We start from the raw sequence: 20,000 nt of genomic DNA on the forward strand, positions 1-20,000 counted from the left end.
CAGACCGCCTCCCCCAGACTTCCAGAAGCGAAGCCGGTCCCCAAGCACCAACCCCGACCGCCACCGAGGCACCCGCCGAAGGCGGGTGCCGAGTTCACCGGCCCCAAGCGACAACCGGTCACCGAGGCACCCGCCGAAGGCGGGTGCCGAGTTCACCGGCCCCAAGCGACAACCGGTCACCGAGGCACCCGCCGAAGGCGGGTGCCGAGTTCACTGGCCCCAAGCGACAACCGGTCACCGAGGCACCCGCCGAAGGCGGGTGCCGAGTTCACTGGCCCCAAGCGACGGCGGTCACCGAGGCACCCGCCGAAGGCGGGTGCCGAGTTCACCGGCCCCGAGCACCAGCGGTCAGCCACGGAGGGTGCTGGATCATCCATACTTCCATAGCTCCAGAGCTCCATAGCCCCGGAGCTCCATAGCTCCATAGCCCCGGAGCTCCATAGCTCCATAGCCCCGGAGCTCCATAGCCCCGGAGCTCCATAGCTCCATAGCCCCGGAGCTCCATAGCCCCGGAGCTCCATAGCCCCGGAGCTCCATAGCCCCGGAGCTCCATAGCTCCATAGCCCCGGAGCTCCATAGCCCCGGAGCTCCATAGCCCCGGAGCTCCATAGCTCCATAGCCCCGGAGCTCCATAGCTCCATACTTCCATAGCCCCATACTTCCATAGCTCCATAGCTCCATACTTCCATAGCTCCAGCCGCGGAGGGTGCTGGCTGGTGGCTCCATAGCTCCATACTTCCATACTTGCAGCCACGGAGTTGGCTAAAATTGCACTAAGTGCGAAAGCCCATTCATTTACAACGGCGTGTCCGCCAGGCGGCGACATTTCCCCGTTACCGGTGGCTGCGCGGCGGGTGAGTGACAGAGCTTATCCGAGCGGCTGGAACTCTGCGCCGGCGTGGTCGAGCGTGAGGCCCCGGCCCTTTGGCTGCCTGGTACCTAAAACACTTCCATTGATCCAGCCACGGAGGGTGCTGGCTGGTGGCTCCATAGCTCCATAGCTCCATAGCACCAGAGCTCCATAGCTCCATAGCACCAGAGCTCCATAGCTCCATAGCACCAGAGCTCCATAGCTCCATAGCACCAGAGCTCCATAGCTCCATAGCACCAGAGCTCCATAGCTCCATAGCACCAGAGCTCCATAGCTCCATAGCACCAGAGCTCCATAGCTCCATAGCTCCAGGGCTCCATAGCTCCAGGGCTCCATAGCTCCATAGCTCCAGGGCTCCATAGCTCCATACCTCCAGAGCTCCATAGCTCCAGCCTGGGTGGCTGGTGGCTCCATAGCTCCATACTTCCATAGCTCCAGTCAGAGAGTTGGCGAAAATTGCACTAAGTGCGAAAGCCCATTCATTTACAACGGCGTGTCCGCCAGGCGGCGACATTTCCCCGTTACCGGTGGCTGCGTGGCGGGTGAGTGACAGAGCTTATCCGAGCGGCTGGAACTCTGCGCCGGCGTGGTCGAGCGTGAGGCCCCGGCCCTTTGGCTGCCTGGTACCTAAAACACTTCCATTGATCCAGCCACGGAGGGTGCTGGCTGGTGGCTCCATAGCTCCATAGCTCCATAGCACCAGAGCTCCATAGCTCCATAGCACCAGAGCTCCATAGCTCCATAGCACCAGAGCTCCATAGCTCCATAGCACCAGAGCTCCATAGCTCCATAGCACCAGAGCTCCATAGCTCCATAGCACCAGAGCTCCATAGCTCCATAGCACCAGAGCTCCATAGCTCCATAGCACCAGAGCTCCATAGCTCCATAGCACCAGAGCTCCATAGCTCCATAGCACCAGAGCTCCATAGCTCCATAGCACCAGAGCTCCATAGCTCCATAGCTCCAGGGCTCCATAGCTCCAGGGCTCCATAGCTCCATAGCTCCAGGGCTCCATAGCTCCAGGGCTCCAGGGCTCCATAGCTCCATACCTCCAGAGCTCCATAGCTCCATACTTCCAGAGCTCCATAGCTCCATAGCGCCATACTTCCATAGCTCCATAGCTCCATACTTCCATAGCACCAGAGCTCCATAGCTCCAGAGCTCCATAGCTCCAGCCTGGGTGGCTGGTGGCTCCATAGCTCCATACTTCCATAGCTCCAGTCAGAGAGTTGGCGAAAATTGCACTAAGTGCGAAAGCCCATTCATTTACAACGGCGTGTCCACAAGGCGGCGACATTTCCCCGTTACCGGTGGCTGCGCGGCGGGTGAGTGACAGAGCTTATCCGAGCGGCTGGAACTCTGCGCCGGCGTGGTCGAGCGTGAGGCCCCGGCCCTTTGGCTGCCTGGTACCTAAAACACTTCCATTGATCCAGCCACGGAGGGTGCTGGCTGGTGGCTCCATAGCTCCATAGCTCCATAGCACCAGAGCTCCATAGCTCCATACCTCCAGAGCTCCAGAGCTCCATAGCACCAGAGCTCCATAGCTCCATAGCACCAGAGCTCCATAGCACCAGAGCTCCATAGCTCCATAGCACCAGAGCTCCATAGCTCCATAGCACCAGAGCTCCATAGCTCCATAGCACCAGAGCTCCATAGCTCCATAGCTCCATAGCACCAGAGCTCCATAGCTCCATAGCACCAGAGCTCCATAGCTCCATAGCACCAGAGCTCCAGAGCTCCATAGCACCAGAGCTCCATAGCTCCATAGCACCAGAGCTCCATAGCTCCATAGCACCAGAGCTCCATAGCTCCATAGCACCAGAGCTCCATAGCTCCATAGCACCAGAGCTCCATAGCTCCATAGCACCAGAGCTCCATAGCTCCATAGCACCAGAGCTCCATAGCTCCATAGCTCCAGCCTGGGTGGCTGGTGGCTCCATAGCTCCATACTTCCATAGCTCCAGTCAGAGAGTTGGCTAAAATTGCACTAAGTGCGAAAGCCCATTCATTTACAACGGCGTGTCCACAAGGCGGCGACATTTCCCCGTTACCGGTGGCTGCGCGGCGGGTGAGTGACAGAGCTTATCCGAGCGGCTGGAACTCTGCGCCGGCGTGGTCGAGCGTGAGGCCTCGGCCCTTTGGCTGCCTGGTACCTAAAACACTTCCATTGATCCAGCCACGGAGGGTGCTGGCTGGTGGCTCCATAGCTCCATACCTCCAGAGCTCCAGAGCTCCATAGCACCAGAGCTCCATAGCTCCATAGCACCAGAGCTCCAGAGCTCCAGAGCTCCATAGCACCAGAGCTCCATAGCTCCATAGCACCAGAGCTCCATAGCACCAGAGCTCCATAGCTCCATAGCACCAGAGCTCCATAGCTCCATAGCACCAGAGCTCCATAGCTCCATAGCACCAGAGCTCCATAGCTCCATAGCACCAGAGCTCCATAGCTCCATAGCTCCATAGCTCCAGGGCTCCATAGCTCCATAGCTCCAGGGCTCCATAGCTCCAGGGCTCCAGGGCTCCATAGCTCCATAGCTCCATAGCACCAGAGCTCCATAGCTCCATAGCACCAGAGCTCCATAGCTCCATAGCACCAGAGCTCCATAGCTCCATAGCACCAGAGCTCCATAGCTCCATAGCACCAGAGCTCCATAGCTCCATAGCACCAGAGCTCCATAGCTCCATAGCACCAGAGCTCCATAGCTCCATAGCACCAGAGCTCCATAGCTCCATAGCACCAGAGCTCCATAGCTCCATAGCACCAGAGCTCCATAGCTCCATAGCACCAGAGCTCCATAGCTCCATAGCTCCAGCCTGGGTGGCTGGTGGCTCCATAGCTCCATACTTCCATAGCTCCAGTCAGAGAGTGTGCTAAAATTGCACTAAGTGCGAAAGCCCATTCATTTACAACGGCGTGTCCACAAGGCGGCGACATTTCCCCGTTACCGGTGGCTGCGCGGCGGGTGAGTGACAGAGCTTATCCGAGCGGCTGGAACTCTGCGCCGGCGTGGTCGAGCGTGAGGCCTCGGCCCTTTGGCTGCCTGGTACCTAAAACACTTCCATTGATCCAGCCACGGAGGGTGCTGGCTGGTGGCTCCATAGCTCCATAGCTCCATACCTCCAGAGCTCCAGAGCTCCATAGCACCAGAGCTCCATAGCTCCATAGCACCAGAGCTCCATAGCACCAGAGCTCCATAGCTCCATAGCACCAGAGCTCCATAGCTCCATAGCACCAGAGCTCCATAGCTCCATAGCACCAGAGCTCCATAGCTCCATAGCTCCATAGCACCAGAGCTCCATAGCTCCATAGCACCAGAGCTCCATAGCTCCATAGCACCAGAGCTCCATAGCTCCATAGCACCAGAGCTCCATAGCTCCATAGCACCAGAGCTCCATAGCTCCATAGCACCAGAGCTCCATAGCTCCATAGCACCAGAGCTCCATAGCTCCATAGCACCAGAGCTCCATAGCTCCATAGCACCAGAGCTCCATAGCTCCATAGCACCAGAGCTCCATAGCTCCATAGCACCAGAGCTCCATAGCTCCATAGCTCCAGCCTGGGTGGCTGGTGGCTCCATAGCTCCATACTTCCATAGCTCCAGTCAGAGAGTTGGCTAAAATTGCACTAAGTGCGAAAGCCCATTCATTTACAACGGCGTGTCCACAAGGCGGCGACATTTCCCCGTTACCGGTGGCTGCGCGGCGGGTGAGTGACAGAGCTTATCCGAGCGGCTGGAACTCTGCGCCGGCGTGGTCGAGCGTGAGGCCTCGGCCCTTTGGCTGCCTGGTACCTAAAACACTTCCATTGATCCAGCCACGGAGGGTGCTGGCTGGTGGCTCCATAGCTCCATACCTCCAGAGCTCCAGAGCTCCATAGCACCAGAGCTCCATAGCTCCATAGCACCAGAGCTCCATAGCACCAGAGCTCCATAGCTCCATAGCACCAGAGCTCCATAGCTCCATAGCACCAGAGCTCCATAGCTCCATAGCACCAGAGCTCCATAGCTCCATAGCTCCATAGCACCAGAGCTCCATAGCTCCATAGCACCAGAGCTCCATAGCTCCATAGCACCAGAGCTCCATAGCTCCATAGCACCAGAGCTCCATAGCTCCATAGCACCAGAGCTCCATAGCTCCATAGCACCAGAGCTCCATAGCTCCATAGCACCAGAGCTCCATAGCTCCATAGCACCAGAGCTCCATAGCTCCATAGCACCAGAGCTCCATAGCTCCATAGCTCCAGCCTGGGTGGCTGGTGGCTCCATAGCTCCATACTTCCATAGCTCCAGTCAGAGAGTGTGCTAAAATTGCACTAAGTGCGAAAGCCCATTCATTTACAACGGCGTGTCCACAAGGCGGCGACATTTCCCCGTTACCGGTGGCTGCGCGGCGGGTGAGTGACAGAGCTTATCCGAGCGGCTGGAACTCTGCGCCGGCGTGGTCGAGCGTGAGGCCTCGGCCCTTTGGCTGCCTGGTACCTAAAACACTTCCATTGATCCAGCCACGGAGGGTGCTGGCTGGTGGCTCCATAGCTCCATAGCTCCATACCTCCAGAGCTCCAGAGCTCCATAGCACCAGAGCTCCATAGCTCCATAGCACCAGAGCTCCATAGCACCAGAGCTCCATAGCTCCATAGCACCAGAGCTCCATAGCTCCATAGCACCAGAGCTCCATAGCTCCATAGCACCAGAGCTCCATAGCTCCATAGCTCCATAGCACCAGAGCTCCATAGCTCCATAGCACCAGAGCTCCATAGCTCCATAGCACCAGAGCTCCATAGCTCCATAGCACCAGAGCTCCATAGCTCCATAGCACCAGAGCTCCATAGCTCCATAGCTCCATAGCACCAGAGCTCCATAGCTCCATAGCACCAGAGCTCCATAGCTCCATAGCACCAGAGCTCCATAGCTCCATAGCACCAGAGCTCCATAGCTCCATAGCACCAGAGCTCCATAGCTCCATAGCACCAGAGCTCCATAGCTCCATAGCACCAGAGCTCCATAGCTCCATAGCACCAGAGCTCCATAGCTCCATAGCACCAGAGCTCCATAGCTCCATAGCTCCAGGGCTCCATAGCTCCATAGCTCCAGGGCTCCATAGCTCCAGGGCTCCAGGGCTCCATAGCTCCAGGGCTCCATAGCTCCAGGGCTCCAGGGCTCCATAGCTCCATACCTCCAGAGCTCCATACCTCCAGAGCTCCAGAGCTCCATAGCACCAGAGCTCCATGGCTTCAGAGCTCCATAGCACCATAGCTCCATACCTCCAGAGCTCCAGGGCTCCATAGCTCCATAGCTCCATAGCTCCATACCTCCAGAGCTCCATAGCACCAGAGCTCCATGGCTCCATAGCTCCAGCCTGGGTGGCTGGTGGCTCCATAGCTCCATACTTCCATAGCTCCAGTCAGAGAGTTGGCGAAAATTGCACTAAGTGCGAAAGCCCATTCATTTACAACGGCGTGTCCGCCAGGCGGCGACATTTCCCCGTTACCGGTGGCTGCGCGGCGGGTGAGTGACAGAGCTTATCCGAGCGGCTGGAACTCTGCGCCGGCGTGGTCGAGCGGCTGGCCTCGGTAGTTGAGGTACCAGGGGTGGGCCGGGGAGCTCCAGGCGGGGCTTGTGAGAGAGTGAAGCCGAGCGGCTGGAACTCTCGGCCGGCCTGGTCGAGCGGCTGGCCTCGGTAGTTGAGGTACCAGGCGCGGGCGTGGGAGCTCCAGGCGGGGCTTGTGAGAGAGTGAAGCCGAGCGGCTGGAACTCTGGGCCGGCGTGGTTGAGCCACGGAGGGTGCTGGCTGGTGGCTCCATAGCTCCATAGCTCCATAGCTCCATACTTCCATAGCTCCATACTTCCATAGCTCCAGACTTCCATAGCTCCCTACTTCCATAGCTCCATAGCTCCAGAGCTCCAGAGCTCCATAGCTCCATAGCTCCATAGCTCCATAGCTCCATAGCTCCATACTTCCATAGCCCCAGAGCTCCATAGCTCCATAGCTCCAGAGCTCCAGAGCTCCAGAGCTCCAGAGCTCCATACTTCCATAGCTCCAGTCACAGAGTTGGCGAAAATTGCACTAAGTGCGAAAGCCCATTCATTTACAACAACGTGTCCACAAGGCGGCGACATTTCCCCGTTACCGGTGGCTGCGCGGCGGGAGAGTGGCAGAGCTCATCCGAGCGGCTGGAACTCTGCGCCGGCGTGGTCGAGCGGCTGGCCTCGGTAGTTGAGGTACCAGGGGTGGGCCGGGGAGCTCCAGGCGGGGCTTGTGAGAGAGTGAAGCCGAGCGGCTGGAACTCTCGGCCGGCCTGGTCGAGCGGCTGGCCTCGGTAGTTGAGGTACCAGGCGCGGGCTGGGGAGCTCCAGGGGGGGCTTGTGAGAGAGTGAAGCCGAGCGGCTGGAACTCTGGGCCGGCGTGGTTGAGCCACGGAGGGTGCTGGCTGGTGGCTCCATAGCTCCATAGCTCCATAGCTCCATACTTCCATAGCTCCATAGCTCCAGGCACGGAGGGTGCTGGAGCTCCACACTTCCATAGGCAGGGAGGGTGCTGGAGCTCCACAATTCCATAGGCAGGGAGGGTGCTGGAGCTCCACACTTCCATAGGCAGGGAGGGTGCTGGAGCTCCACACTTCCATAGGCAGGGAGGGTGCTGGAGCTCCACACTTCCATAGGCAGGGAGGGTGCTGGAGCTCCACACTTCCATAGGCAGGGAGGGTGCTGGAGCTCCACACTTCCATAGGCAGGGAGGGTGCTGGAGCTCCACACTTCCATAGGCAGGGAGGGTGCTGGAGCTCCACACTTCCATAGGCAGGGAGGGTGCTGGAGCTCCACACTTCCATAGGCAGGGAGGGTGCTGGAGCTCCACACTTCCATAGGCAGGGAGGGTGCTGGAGCTCCACACTTCCATAGGCAGGGAGGGTGCTGGAGCTCCACACTTCCATAGGCAGGGAGGGTGCTGGAGCTCCACACTTCCATAGGCAGGGAGGGTGCTGGAGCTCCACACTTCCATAGGCAGGGAGGGTGCTGGAGCTCCACACTTCCATAGGCAGGGAGGGTGCTGGAGCTCCACACTTCCATAGGCAGGGAGGGTGCTGGAGCTCCACACTTCCATAGGCAGGGAGGGTGCTGGAGCTCCACACTTCCATAGGCAGGGAGGGTGCTGGAGCTCCACACTTCCATAGGCAGGGAGGGTGCTGGAGCTCCACACTTCCATAGGCAGGGAGGGTGCTGGAGCTCCACACTTCCATAGGCAGGGAGGGTGCTGGAGCTCCACACTTCCATAGGCAGGGAGGGTGCTGGAGCTCCACACTTCCATAGGCAGGGAGGGTGCTGGAGCTCCACACTTCCATAGGCAGGGAGGGTGCTGGAGCTCCACACTTCCATAGGCAGGGAGGGTGCTGGAGCTCCACACTTCCATAGGCAGGGAGGGTGCTGGAGCTCCACACTTCCATAGGCAGGGAGGGTGCTGGAGCTCCACACTTCCATAGGCAGGGAGGGTGCTGGAGCTCCACACTTCCATAGGCAGGGAGGGTGCTGGAGCTCCACACTTCCATAGGCAGGGAGGGTGCTGGAGCTCCACACTTCCATAGGCAGGGAGGGTGCTGGAGCTCCACACTTCCATAGGCAGGGAGGGTGCTGGAGCTCCACACTTCCATAGGCAGGGAGGGTGCTGGAGCTCCACACTTCCATAGGCAGGGAGGGTGCTGGAGCTCCACACTTCCATAGGCAGGGAGGGTGCTGGAGCTCCACACTTCCATAGGCAGGGAGGGTGCTGGAGCTCCACACTTCCATAGGCAGGGAGGGTGCTGGAGCTCCACACTTCCATAGGCAGGGAGGGTGCTGGAGCTCCACATCCACACTTCCAGCCACTGCATGCTGGCACTTCCACCTTGCTTGCTAAGTCGGCGTGATCTTGCCCAAAAAGTCCCTCCTCACCTCCAGCTGGAAGTGGAAAAAAATCCTCCACCTGCTTGGCCGAGGTTCTGGAAGCCAGCAGCTCGCAGAATGTTGCCAAAGTTTCACTGGAAGGAAAAGAAAAGAGAAGACCGAGTGCGCATTTCACCTACCGCCGAATGTCCACAAGAGGGAAGTGTCACTCCGTCGCAGAATCTGCGCCGACGCACTCGGCACCCTTCGAATTTATGGTGCCGGTGCGGGTGTTCTGGGTGCAAAAAGGCCGCCCAAGTGGTAGAAAAAAATCAGACTTCGTCTCTTAGGTCGAAATTAATGCCAAGTTTTGAAATGCGCTGGCAGGGGTGGACCAGGGCCCGTTAGAAGTGCTTAGCCGAGGTCCTGGAAGCCTAACCCGGCGTGATCTTGTGCAAAAAGCCGCTGCTGAGCTCCAGCTGGAAGTGTAAAAAGAACCAGGCTGGATAAAAAAAAGAACCGGGCTGGATCAAAAAAGAACCGGGCGACCCGTTAAAATTGCTTAGCCGAGGTCCTGGAAGCCTAACACGGCGTGATCTTGTGCAAAAAGCCGCTCCCGAGCTCCAGCTGGAAGTGTAAAAAGAACCGGGCTGGATAAAAAAAGAACCGGGCTGGATCAAAAAAGAACCGGGCGGCCCGTTAAAATTGCTTAGCCGAGGTCCTGGAAGCCTAACACGGCGTGATCTTGTGCAAAAAGCCGCTCCCGAGCTCCAGCTGGAAGTGTAAAAAGAACCGGGCTGGATCAAAAAAGAACCGGGCTGGATAAAAAAAAGAACCGGGCGGCCCGTTAAAATTGCTTAGCCGAGGTCCTGGAAGCCTAACACGGCGTGATCTTGTGCAAAAAGCCGCTCCCGAGCTCCAGCTGGAAGTGTAAAAAGAACCGGGCTGGATAAAAAAAGAACCGGGCTGGATAAAAAAAAGAACCGGGCGACCCGTTAAAATTGCTTAGCCGAGGTCCTGGAAGCCTAACACGGCGTGATCTTGTGCAAAAAGCCGCTCCCGAGCTCCAGCTGGAAGTGTAAAAAGAACCGGGCTGGATCAAAAAAGAACCGGGCTGGATAAAAAAAAAGAACCGGGCGACCCGTTAAAATTGCTTAGCCGAGGTCCTGGAAGCCTAACCCGGCGTGATCTTGTGCAAAAAGCCGCTCCCGAGCTCCAGCTGGAAGTGTAAAAAGAACCGGGCTGGATAAAAAAAGAACCGGGCTGGATCAAAAAAGAACCGGGCGACCCGTTAAAATTGCTTAGCCGAGGTCCTGGAAGCCTAACACGGCGTGTTCTTGTGCAAAAAGCCGCTCCCGAGCTCCAGCTGGAAGTGTAAAAAGAACCAGGCTGGATAAAAAAAAGAACCGGGCTGGATCAAAAAAGAACCGGGCGACCCGTTAAAATTGCTTAGCCGAGGTCCTGGAAGCCTAACACGGCGTGATCTTGTGCAAAAAGCCGCTCCCGAGCTCCAGCTGGAAGTGTAAAAAGAACCGGGCTGGATAAAAAAAGAACCGGGCTGGATCAAAAAAGAACCGGGCGGCCCGTTAAAATTGCTTAGCCGAGGTCCTGGAAGCCTAACACGGCGTGATCTTGTGCAAAAAGCCGCTCCCGAGCTCCAGCTGGAAGTGTAAAAAGAACCGGGCTGGATCAAAAAAGAACCGGGCTGGATAAAAAAAAGAACCGGGCGGCCCGTTAAAATTGCTTAGCCGAGGTCCTGGAAGCCTAACCCGGCGTGATCTTGTGCAAAAAGCCGCTCCCGAGCTCCAGCTGGAAGTGTAAAAAGAACCGGGCTGGATAAAAAAAGAACCGGGCTGGATAAAAAAAAGAACCGGGCGACCCGTTAAAATTGCTTAGCCGAGGTCCTGGAAGCCTAACACGGCGTGATCTTGTGCAAAAAGCCGCTCCCGAGCTCCAGCTGGAAGTGTAAAAAGAACCGGGCTGGATCAAAAAAGAACCGGGCTGGATAAAAAAAAGAACCGGGCGGCCCGTTAAAATTGCTTAGCCGAGGTCCTGGAAGCCTAACCCGGCGTGATCTTGTGCAAAAAGCCGCTCCCGAGCTCCAGCTGGAAGTGTAAAAAGAACCGGGCTGGATAAAAAAAGAACCGGGCTGGATAAAAAAAAGAACCGGGCGACCCGTTAAAATTGCTTAGCCGAGGTCCTGGAAGCCTAACACGGCGTGATCTTGTGCAAAAAGCCGCTCCCGAGCTCCAGCTGGAAGTGTAAAAAGAACCGGGCTGGATCAAAAAAGAACCGGGCTGGATAAAAAAAAAGAACCGGGCGACCCGTTAAAATTGCTTAGCCGAGGTCCTGGAAGCCTAACCCGGCGTGATCTTGTGCAAAAAGCCGCTCCCGAGCTCCAGCTGGAAGTGTAAAAAGAACCGGGCTGGATAAAAAAAGAACCGGGCTGGATCAAAAAAGAACCGGGCGACCCGTTAAAATTGCTTAGCCGAGGTCCTGGAAGCCTAACCCGGCGTGATCTTGTGCAAAAAGCCGCTCCCGAGCTCCAGCTGGAAGTGTAAAAAGAACCGGGCTGGATAAAAAAAAGAACCGGGCTGGATCAAAAAAGAACCGGGCGACCCGTTAAAATTGCTTAGCCGAGGTCCTGGAAGCCTAACACGGCGTGATCTTGTGCAAAAAGCCGCTCCCGAGCTCCAGCTGGAAGTGTAAAAAGAACCGGGCTGGATAAAAAAAGAACCGGGCTGGATCAAAAAAGAACCGGGGGACCCGTTAAAATTGCTTAGCCGAGGTCCTGGAAGCCTAACCCGGCGTGATCTTGTGCAAAAAGCCGCTCCCGAGCTCCAGCTGGAAGTGTAAAAAGAACCGGGCTGGATAAAAAAAAGAACCGGGCTGGATCAAAAAAGAACCGGGCGACCCGTTAAAATTGCTTAGCCGAGGTCCTGGAAGCCTAACACGGCGTGATCTTGTGCAAATAGCCGCTCCCGAGCTCCAGCTGGAAGTGTAAAAAGAACCAGGCTGGATAAAAAAAAGAACCGGGCTGGATCAAAAAAGAACCGGGCGACCCGTTAAAATTGCTTAGCCGAGGTCCTGGAAGCCTAACCCGGCGTGATCTTGTGCAAAAAGCCGCTCCCGAGCTCCAGCTGGAAGTGTAAAAAGAACCGGGCTGGATAAAAAAAGAACCGGGCTGGATCAAAAAAGAACCGGGCGACCCGTTAAAATTGCTTAGCCGAGGTCCTGGAAGCCTAACCCGGCGTGATCTTGTGCAAAAAGCCGCTCCCGAGCTCCAGCTGGAAGTGTAAAAAGAACCGGGCTGGATAAAAAAAAGAACCGGGCTGGATCAAAAAAGAACCGGGCGACCCGTTAAAATTGCTTAGCCGAGGTCCTGGAAGCCTAACACGGCGTGATCTTGTGCAAAAAGCCGCTCCCGAGCTCCAGCTGGAAGTGTAAAAAGAACCGGGCTGGATAAAAAAAGAACCGGGCTGGATCAAAAAAGAACCGGGGGACCCGTTAAAATTGCTTAGCCGAGGTCCTGGAAGCCTAACCCGGCGTGATCTTGTGCAAAAAGCCGCTCCCGAGCTCCAGCTGGAAGTGTAAAAAGAACCGGGCTGGATAAAAAAAAGAACCGGGCTGGATCAAAAAAGAACCGGGCGACCCGTTAAAATTGCTTAGCCGAGGTCCTGGAAGCCTAACACGGCGTGATCTTGTGCAAATAGCCGCTCCCGAGCTCCAGCTGGAAGTGTAAAAAGAACCAGGCTGGATAAAAAAAAGAACCGGGCTGGATCAAAAAAGAACCGGGCGACCCGTTAAAATTGCTTAGCCGAGGTCCTGGAAGCCTAACCCGGCGTGATCTTGTGCAAAAAGCCGCTCCCAAGCTCCAGCTGGAAGTGTAAAAAGAACCGGGCTGGATAAAAAAAAGAACCGGGCTGGATCAAAAAAGAACCGGGCGACCCGTTAAAATTGCTTAGCCGAGGTCCTGGAAGCCTAACACGGCGTGTTCTTGTGCAAAAAGCCGCTCCCGAGCTTCAGCTGGAAGTGTAAAAAGAACCGGGCTGGATAAAAAAAGAACCGGGCTGGATAAAAAAAAGAACCGGGCGACCCGTTAAAATTGCTTAGCCGAGGTCCTGGAAGCCTAACCCGGCGTGATCTTGCCCGAAATTCGGCCTCTATACTTCCATTTTAGGTACCAGGCGCTCATAGTGTGTTGGTCCCACTAGTCAGTGTACTGGTCCCACTCGCTAGTGTACTGGTCCCCCTAGTCAGTGTACTCATCCAGTTACCCCCCGTTTTCCAAAACACCATCGGCACGTATAAGGGGGGGACTCCTGAGAGAGATGAGGTATATGGCAGCGCAACACCAATCCGCTCCGCGCTGGTTCCCATGTCGGCTACGGATGAATAAAACCAGCCTGTCCCCCCTGGAGCTCACGAGACACGGAATTTTTTCTAAGTGCCAACGGCTCTTCCGAGCAAACGTGTCCGCTCCGGCTGGTTCCCCCGTCGGCCTCGAATGACGAAAAATGCCGGTCTCCGCCCGGAGCTCATGACAAACGAAAAATTTTCTAAGTGCCAACGGCACTTGCGAGCGAATGTGTCCGCTCGGCGCTGGTTCCCGGGTCGAACCCGGAAGACGAAAAACGCCGGTCTCCGCCCGGAGCTCATGACAAACGAAAAATTTTCTAAGTGCCAACGGCACTAGCGAGCGAATGTGTCCGCTCGGCGCTGGTTCCCGGGTCGAACCCGGAAGACGAAAAACGCCGCTCTCCGCCCGGAGCTCATGACAAACGAAAAATTTTCTAAGTGCCAACGGCACTAGCGAGCGAATGTGTCCGCTCGGCGCTGGTTCCCGGGTCGAACCCGGAAGACGAAAAACGCCGCTCTCCGCCCGGAGCTCATGACAAACGAAAAATTTTCTAAGTGCCAACGGCACTAGCGAGCGAATGTGTCCGCTCGGCGCTGGTTACCGGGTCGAACCCGGAAGACGAAAAACGCCGGTCTCCGCCCGGAGCTCATGACAAACGAAAAATTTTCTAAGTGCCAACGGCACTTGCGAGCGAATGTGTCCGCTCGGCGCTGGTTCCCGGGTCGAACCCGGAAGACGAAAAACGCCGGTCTCCGCCCGGAGCTCATGACAAACGAAAAATTTTCTAAGTGCCAACGGCACTAGCGAGCGAATGTGTCCGCTCGGCGCTGGTTCCCGGGTCGAACCCGGAAGACGAAAAACGCCGCTCTCCGCCCGGAGCTCATGACAAACGAAAAATTTTCTAAGTGCCAACGGCACTAGCGAGCGAATGTGTCCGCTCGGCGCTGGTTACCGGGTCGAACCCGGAAGACGAAAAACGCCGGTCTCCGCCCGGAGCTCATGACAAACGAAAAATTTTCTAAGTGCCAACGGCACTTGCGAGCGAATGTGTCCGCTCGGCGCTGGTTCCCGGGTCGAACCCGGAAGACGAAAAACGCCGGTCTCCGCCCGGAGCTCATGACAAACGAAAAATTTTCTAAGTGCCAACGGCACTAGCGAGCGAATGTGTCCGCTCGGCGCTGGTTCCCGGGTCGAACCCGGAAGACGAAAAACGCCGCTCTCCGCCCGGAGCTCATGACAAACGAAAAATTTTCTAAGTGCCAACGGCACTAGCGAGCGAATGTGTCCGCTCGGCGCTGGTTCCCGGGTCGGACCCGGAAGACGAAAAACGCCGGTCCTCGCCTGGAGGTCCCAGCAAAATCGGCGAAAAAACGACTAAGTGTCAACTTTCGAAAAAACGGCTAAGTGTCGACTTTCGAAAAAACGGCTAAGTGTCAACTTTCGAAAAAACGGCTAAGTGTCAACTTTCGAAAAAACGACTAAGTGCCCACGGCTCTGCGGGGCTTGTGAGTCCGCCCCGCGCCGGTTCGGCGGTCGGCCTCAAAAAGCAAAAAATCAGCCTCTCTCCCTGGAGCTCACCAAAAATTTGTCGAAATTTTTCTAAGTTCTCCTCGAGGTACCAGGGGGTGAGGTACCCGGGCTAAGGTGCAGTACCTTTTTTGGTCTTCAGGTGCGCCAGAGTACAATGAAATGGTCCCAGTAGTCAGTGTACTCATCGACTTTCCCCCCGTTTTCCAAAGCACCTCGTTTACGAGTATGGAGGAGATGGTGCTGGTCTCCCCACGGCGTCGGACACGCCGTCCTCGACAGCACAAGGTCGGATAGAAGACCTGGAAAGCGCCGTGGCACGCGCTGGAGGTGGGCACTTTGGCGAAAAAACGACTAAGTGTCAACTTTCGAAAAAACGACTAAGTGTCAACTTTCGAAAAAACGGCTAAGTGTCAACTTTCGAAAAAACGACTAAGTGTCACCTCTCTGAAAAAATGGCAAAGTGTCGCCTCTCTGAAAATTTTCTAAGTGCCCACGGCTCTGCGGGCTCGTGCATCCGAGCCGCGCCGGTTCTGCAACCGGCCTAGAATGACGAAAAATAACGGTCTCCTCCTGGAGCTCACAGCCAATTGTGGCGAAAAAGTGGCAAAGTGCCCACGGCTCTGCGGGCTCGTGCATCCGACCCGCGCCGGTTCTGCAGCCGGCCTAGAATGACGAAAAATAACGGTCTCCTCCTGGAGCTCACAGCCAACTTGGCAAAAAGTTTCTAAGTGCCCACGGCCCTGCCGAGCTTTGGCGTCCGCCCAGCGCCGGTTCCGCAGTCGGCCTCCAATGACGAAAAATAACGGTCTCCTCCTGGAGCTCACAGCCAACTTGGCAAAAAGTTTCTAAGTGCCCACGGCCCTGCCGAGCTTTGGCGTCCGCCCAGCGCCGGTTCCGCAGTCGGCCTCGAATGACGAAAAATAACGGTCTCCTCCTGGAGCTCACAGCCAACTTGGCAAAAAGTTTCTAAGTGCCCACGGCCCTGCCGAGCTTTGGCGTCCGCTCAGCGCCGGTTCCGCAGTCGGCCTCGAATGACGAAAAATAACGGTCTCCTCCTGGAGCTCACAGCCAACTTGGCAAAAAGTTTCTAAGTGCCCACGGCCCTGCCGAGCTTTGGCGTCCGCCCAGCGCCGGTTCCGCAGTCGGCCTCGAATGACGAAAAATAACGGTCTCCTCCTGGAGCTCACAGCCAACTTGGCAAAAAGTTTCTAAGTGCCCACGGCCCTGCCGAGCTTTGACGTCCGCCCAGCGCCGGTTCCGCAGTCGGCCTCGAATGACGAAAAATAACGGTCTCCTCCTGGAGCTCACAGCCAACTTGGCAAAAAGTTTCTAAGTGCCCACGGCCCTGCCGAGCTTTGGCGTCCGCCCAGCGCCGGTTCCGCAGTCGGCCTCGAATGACGAAAAATAACGGTCTCCTCCTGGAGCTCACAGCCAACTTGGCAAAAAGTTTCTAAGTGCCCACGGCCCTGCCGAGCTTTGGCGTCCGCCCAGCGCCGGTTCCGCAGTCGGCCTCGAATGACGAAAAATAACGGTCTCCTCCTGGAGCTCACAGCCAACTTGGCAAAAAGTTTCTAAGTGCCCACGGCCCTGCCGAGCTTTGGCGTCCGCCCAGCGCCGGTTCCGCAGTCGGCCTCGAATGACGAAAAATAACGGTCTCCTCCTGGAGCTCACAGCCAACTTGGCAAAAAGTTTCTAAGTGCCCACGGCCCTGCCGAGCTTTGGCGTCCGCCCAGCGCCGGTTCCGCAGTCGGCCTCGAATGACGAAAAATAACGGTCTCCTCCTGGAGCTCACAGCCAACTTGGCAAAAAGTTTCTAAGTGTCACATCTCTGAAAAAACGGCTAAGTGTCGACTTTCGAAAAAACGGCAAAGTGTCACATCTCTGAAAAAACGGCTAAGTGTCGACTTTCGAAAAAACGGCTAAGTGTCAACTTTCGAAAAAACGGCTAAGTGTCGCCTCTCTGAAAAAACGGCAAAGTGTCAACTTTCGAAAAAACGACAGAGTGTCGCCTCTCTGAAAAAACGACTAAGTGTCGACTCTGAGAAAATGGCAAAGTGCCCACGGCTCTGCGGGCTCGTGCATCCGACCCGCGCCGGTTCCCCAGCCGGCCTGAAATAAGGCAAAACCAGCCTCTCCGCCTGGAGCTCAGAGCCAACTTGGCGAATATTTTCTAAGTGCCCACGGCTCTGCGTGGCTACGGCGTCTGCCCAGCGCCGGTTCCTGGGTCGAACCCCGAGGACGAGGAATGCCGGTCTCCGCCTGGAGGTCCCAGCTTAATCGGCGAAAATTTTCTAAGTGCCCACGGCTCTGCCGGGCTCGTGCATCCGACCCGCGCCGGTTCCCCAGCCGGCCTGAAATAAGGCAAAACCAGGCTCTCCCCCTGGAGCTCAGAGCCAATTGTGGCGAAAAAACGACTAAGTGTCAACTTTCGAAAAAACGACTAAGTGTCAACTTTCCAAAAAAACGGCTAAGTGTCGACTTTCGAAAAAACGGCTAAGTGTCAACTTTCGAAAAAACGACTAAGTGTCGCCTCTGAAAAAACGACTAAGTGTCGCCTCTCTGAAAAAACGACTAAGTGCCCACGGCTCTGCGGGGCTTGTGAGTCCGCCCCGCGCCGGTTCGGCGGTCGGCCTCAAAAAGCGAAAAATCAGCCTCTCTCCCTGGAGCTCACCAAAAATTTGTCGAAATTTTTCTAAGTTCTCCTCGAGGTACCAGGGGGTGAGGTACCCGGGCTAAGGTGCAGTACCTTTTTTGGTCTTCAGGTGCGCCAGAGTACAATGAAATGGTCCCAGTAGTCAGTGTACTCATCGACTTTCCCCCCGTTTTCCAAAGCACCCCGTTTACGAGTATGGAGGAGATGGTGCTGGTCTCCCCACGGCGTCGGACACGCCGTCCTCGACAGCACAAGGTCGGATAGAAGACCTGAAAAGCGCCGTGGCACGCGCTGGAGGTGTCACTGTGGCGAAAAAGTGACTAAGTGTCAACTTTCGAAAAAACGGCTAAGTGTCAACTTTCGAAAAAACGGCTAAGTGTCAACTTTCGAAAAAACTGCTAAGTGTCAACTTTCGAAAAAACGACTAAGTGTCGCCTCTCTGAAAAAACGGCAAAGTGTCAACTTTCGAAAAAACGACTAAGTGTCAACTTTCGAAAAAACGACTAAGTGTCACCTCTCTGAAAAAATGGCAAAGTGTCAACTGCGAATGTGGTGGTGCATGGAAGGAAGTGGAGGACGGCCGCCTCCTTAAACACAGGCCGAAGAGGAGCGTCAGGGCCGGCTCCTTAAACACGGACCGAGTGTCGCCCTTAACACAGACCAAGCGGAGGACGGCCGCCTCCCTAAATACAGGCCGAACCGGAGCGCGAGGGCCGCTCCTTAAACACGGACCGAGTGTCGCCCTTAACACAGACCAAGGGGAGGACGGCCGCCTCCTTAAACACAGGCCGGAGAGGAGCGTCAGGGCCAGGCTCCTCAAACATGGACCGAGTGTCGCCCTTAACACAGACCAAGGGGAGGACGGCCGCCTCCTTAAACACAGGCCGGAGAGGAGCGTCAGGGCCAGGCTCCTCAAACATGGACCGAGTGTCGCCCTTAACACAGACCAAGGGGAGGACGGCCGCCTCCTTAAACACAGGCCGGAGAGGAGCGTCAGGGCCAGGCTCCTCAAACATGGACCGAGTGTCGCCCTTAACACGGACCAAGGGGAGGACGGCCGCCTCCTTAAACACAGGCCGGAGAGGAGCGTCAGGGCCAGGCTCCTCAAACATGGACAGAGTGTCGCCCTTAACACAGACCAAGCGGAGGACGGCCGCCTCCCTAAATACAGGCCGAACCGGAGCGCGAGTGTCGCTCCTTAAACACGGACCGAGTGGAGGACGGCCGCCTCCTTAAACACAGGCCGAACAAAATGACACAAAGTGTCAACTGCGAATGTTGTCCATCCAAGGAAGGAGCGTGATGCCCGGCCGGCTCCTTAAACACAGGCCGAGAGTCGCCCCGGACGGTCCGCCTCGCGGCGCCCGTCTGCTCGGATAAAATGACACAAAGTGTCAACTACGAATGTTGTCCATCCAAGGAGGGAGCGTGATGCCCGGCCGGCTCCGAAAACACAGGCCGAGAGTCGCCCCGGACGGTCCGCCTCGCGGCGCCCGTCTGCTCGGATAAAATGACACAAAGTGTCAACTGCGAATGTTGTCCATCCAAGGAAGGAGCGTGATGCCCGGCCGGCTCCTTAAACACAGGCCGAGAGTCGCCCCGGACGGTCCGCCTCGCGGCGCCCGCCCGCTCGGATAAAATGACACAAAGTGTCAACTACGAATGTTGTCCATCCAAGGAAGGAGCGTGATGCCCGGCCGGCTCCTTAAACACAGGCCGAGAGTCGCCCCGGACGGTCGCCTCGCGGCGCCCGTCTGCTCGGATAAAATGACACAAAGTGTCAACTACGAATGTTGTCCATCCAAGGAGGGAGCGTGATGCCCGGCCGGCTCCGAAAACACAGGCCGAGAGTCGCCCCGGACGGTCCGCCTCGCGGCGCCCGTCTGCTCGGATAAAATGACACAAAGTGTCAACTGCGAATGTTGTCCATCCAAGGAAGGAGCGTGATGCCCGGCCGGCTCCTTAAACACAGGCCGAGAGTCGCCCCGGACGGTCCGCCTCGCGGCGCCCGCCCGCTCGGATAAAATGACACAAAGTGTCAACTACGAATGTTGTCCATCCAAGGAAGGAGCGTGATGCCCGGCCGGCTCCTTAAACACAGGCCGAGAGTCGCCCCGGACGGTCGCCTCGCGGCGCCCGTCTGCTCGGATAAAATGACACAAAGTGTCAACTACGAATGTTGTCCATCCAAGGAGGGAGCGTGATGCCCGGCCGGCTCCGAAAACACAGGCCGAGAGTCGCCCCGGACGGTCCGCCTCGCGGCGCCCGTCTGCTCGGATAAAATGACACAAAGTGTCAACTACGAATGTTGTCCATCCAAGGAGGGAGCGTGAGGCCCGGCCGGCTCCGAAAACACAGGCCGAGAGTCGCCCCGGACGGTCCGCCTCTCGAGGCGCCCGCCCGCTCGGATAAAATGACACAAAGTGTCAACTACGAATGTTGTCCATCCAAGGAGGGAGCGTGATGCCCGGCCGGCTCCGAAAACACAGGCCGAGATTCGACCCCGGACGGGCCGTCTTCTCCCGGCGCCCGCCCGCGTACGCCCCCCATCCCCGGTCGCCCGTCTGCTCCCGGCGGGCCTCCGAGTACCCCCTCACCCAACTGACCGACTGGCACTCATGACCCGCCTTGGTAGGGCCTCCATCGGCCTCGGCTCGTCCGACGTCGGGTGGACGGTTCCTACCCACTGCGGGTCGCACTCTAGCGCCCCGGCCGCCGCGTGAGCGTGCGCTC

The sequence above is a fragment of the Syngnathus leptorhynchus genome, unplaced genomic scaffold (assembly GCF_054491065.1).
Source record: "Syngnathus leptorhynchus isolate UIUO unplaced genomic scaffold, UIUO_Slep HiC_scaffold_101, whole genome shotgun sequence".
Classification (NCBI taxonomy): Eukaryota; Metazoa; Chordata; class Actinopteri; order Syngnathiformes; family Syngnathidae; genus Syngnathus; species Syngnathus leptorhynchus.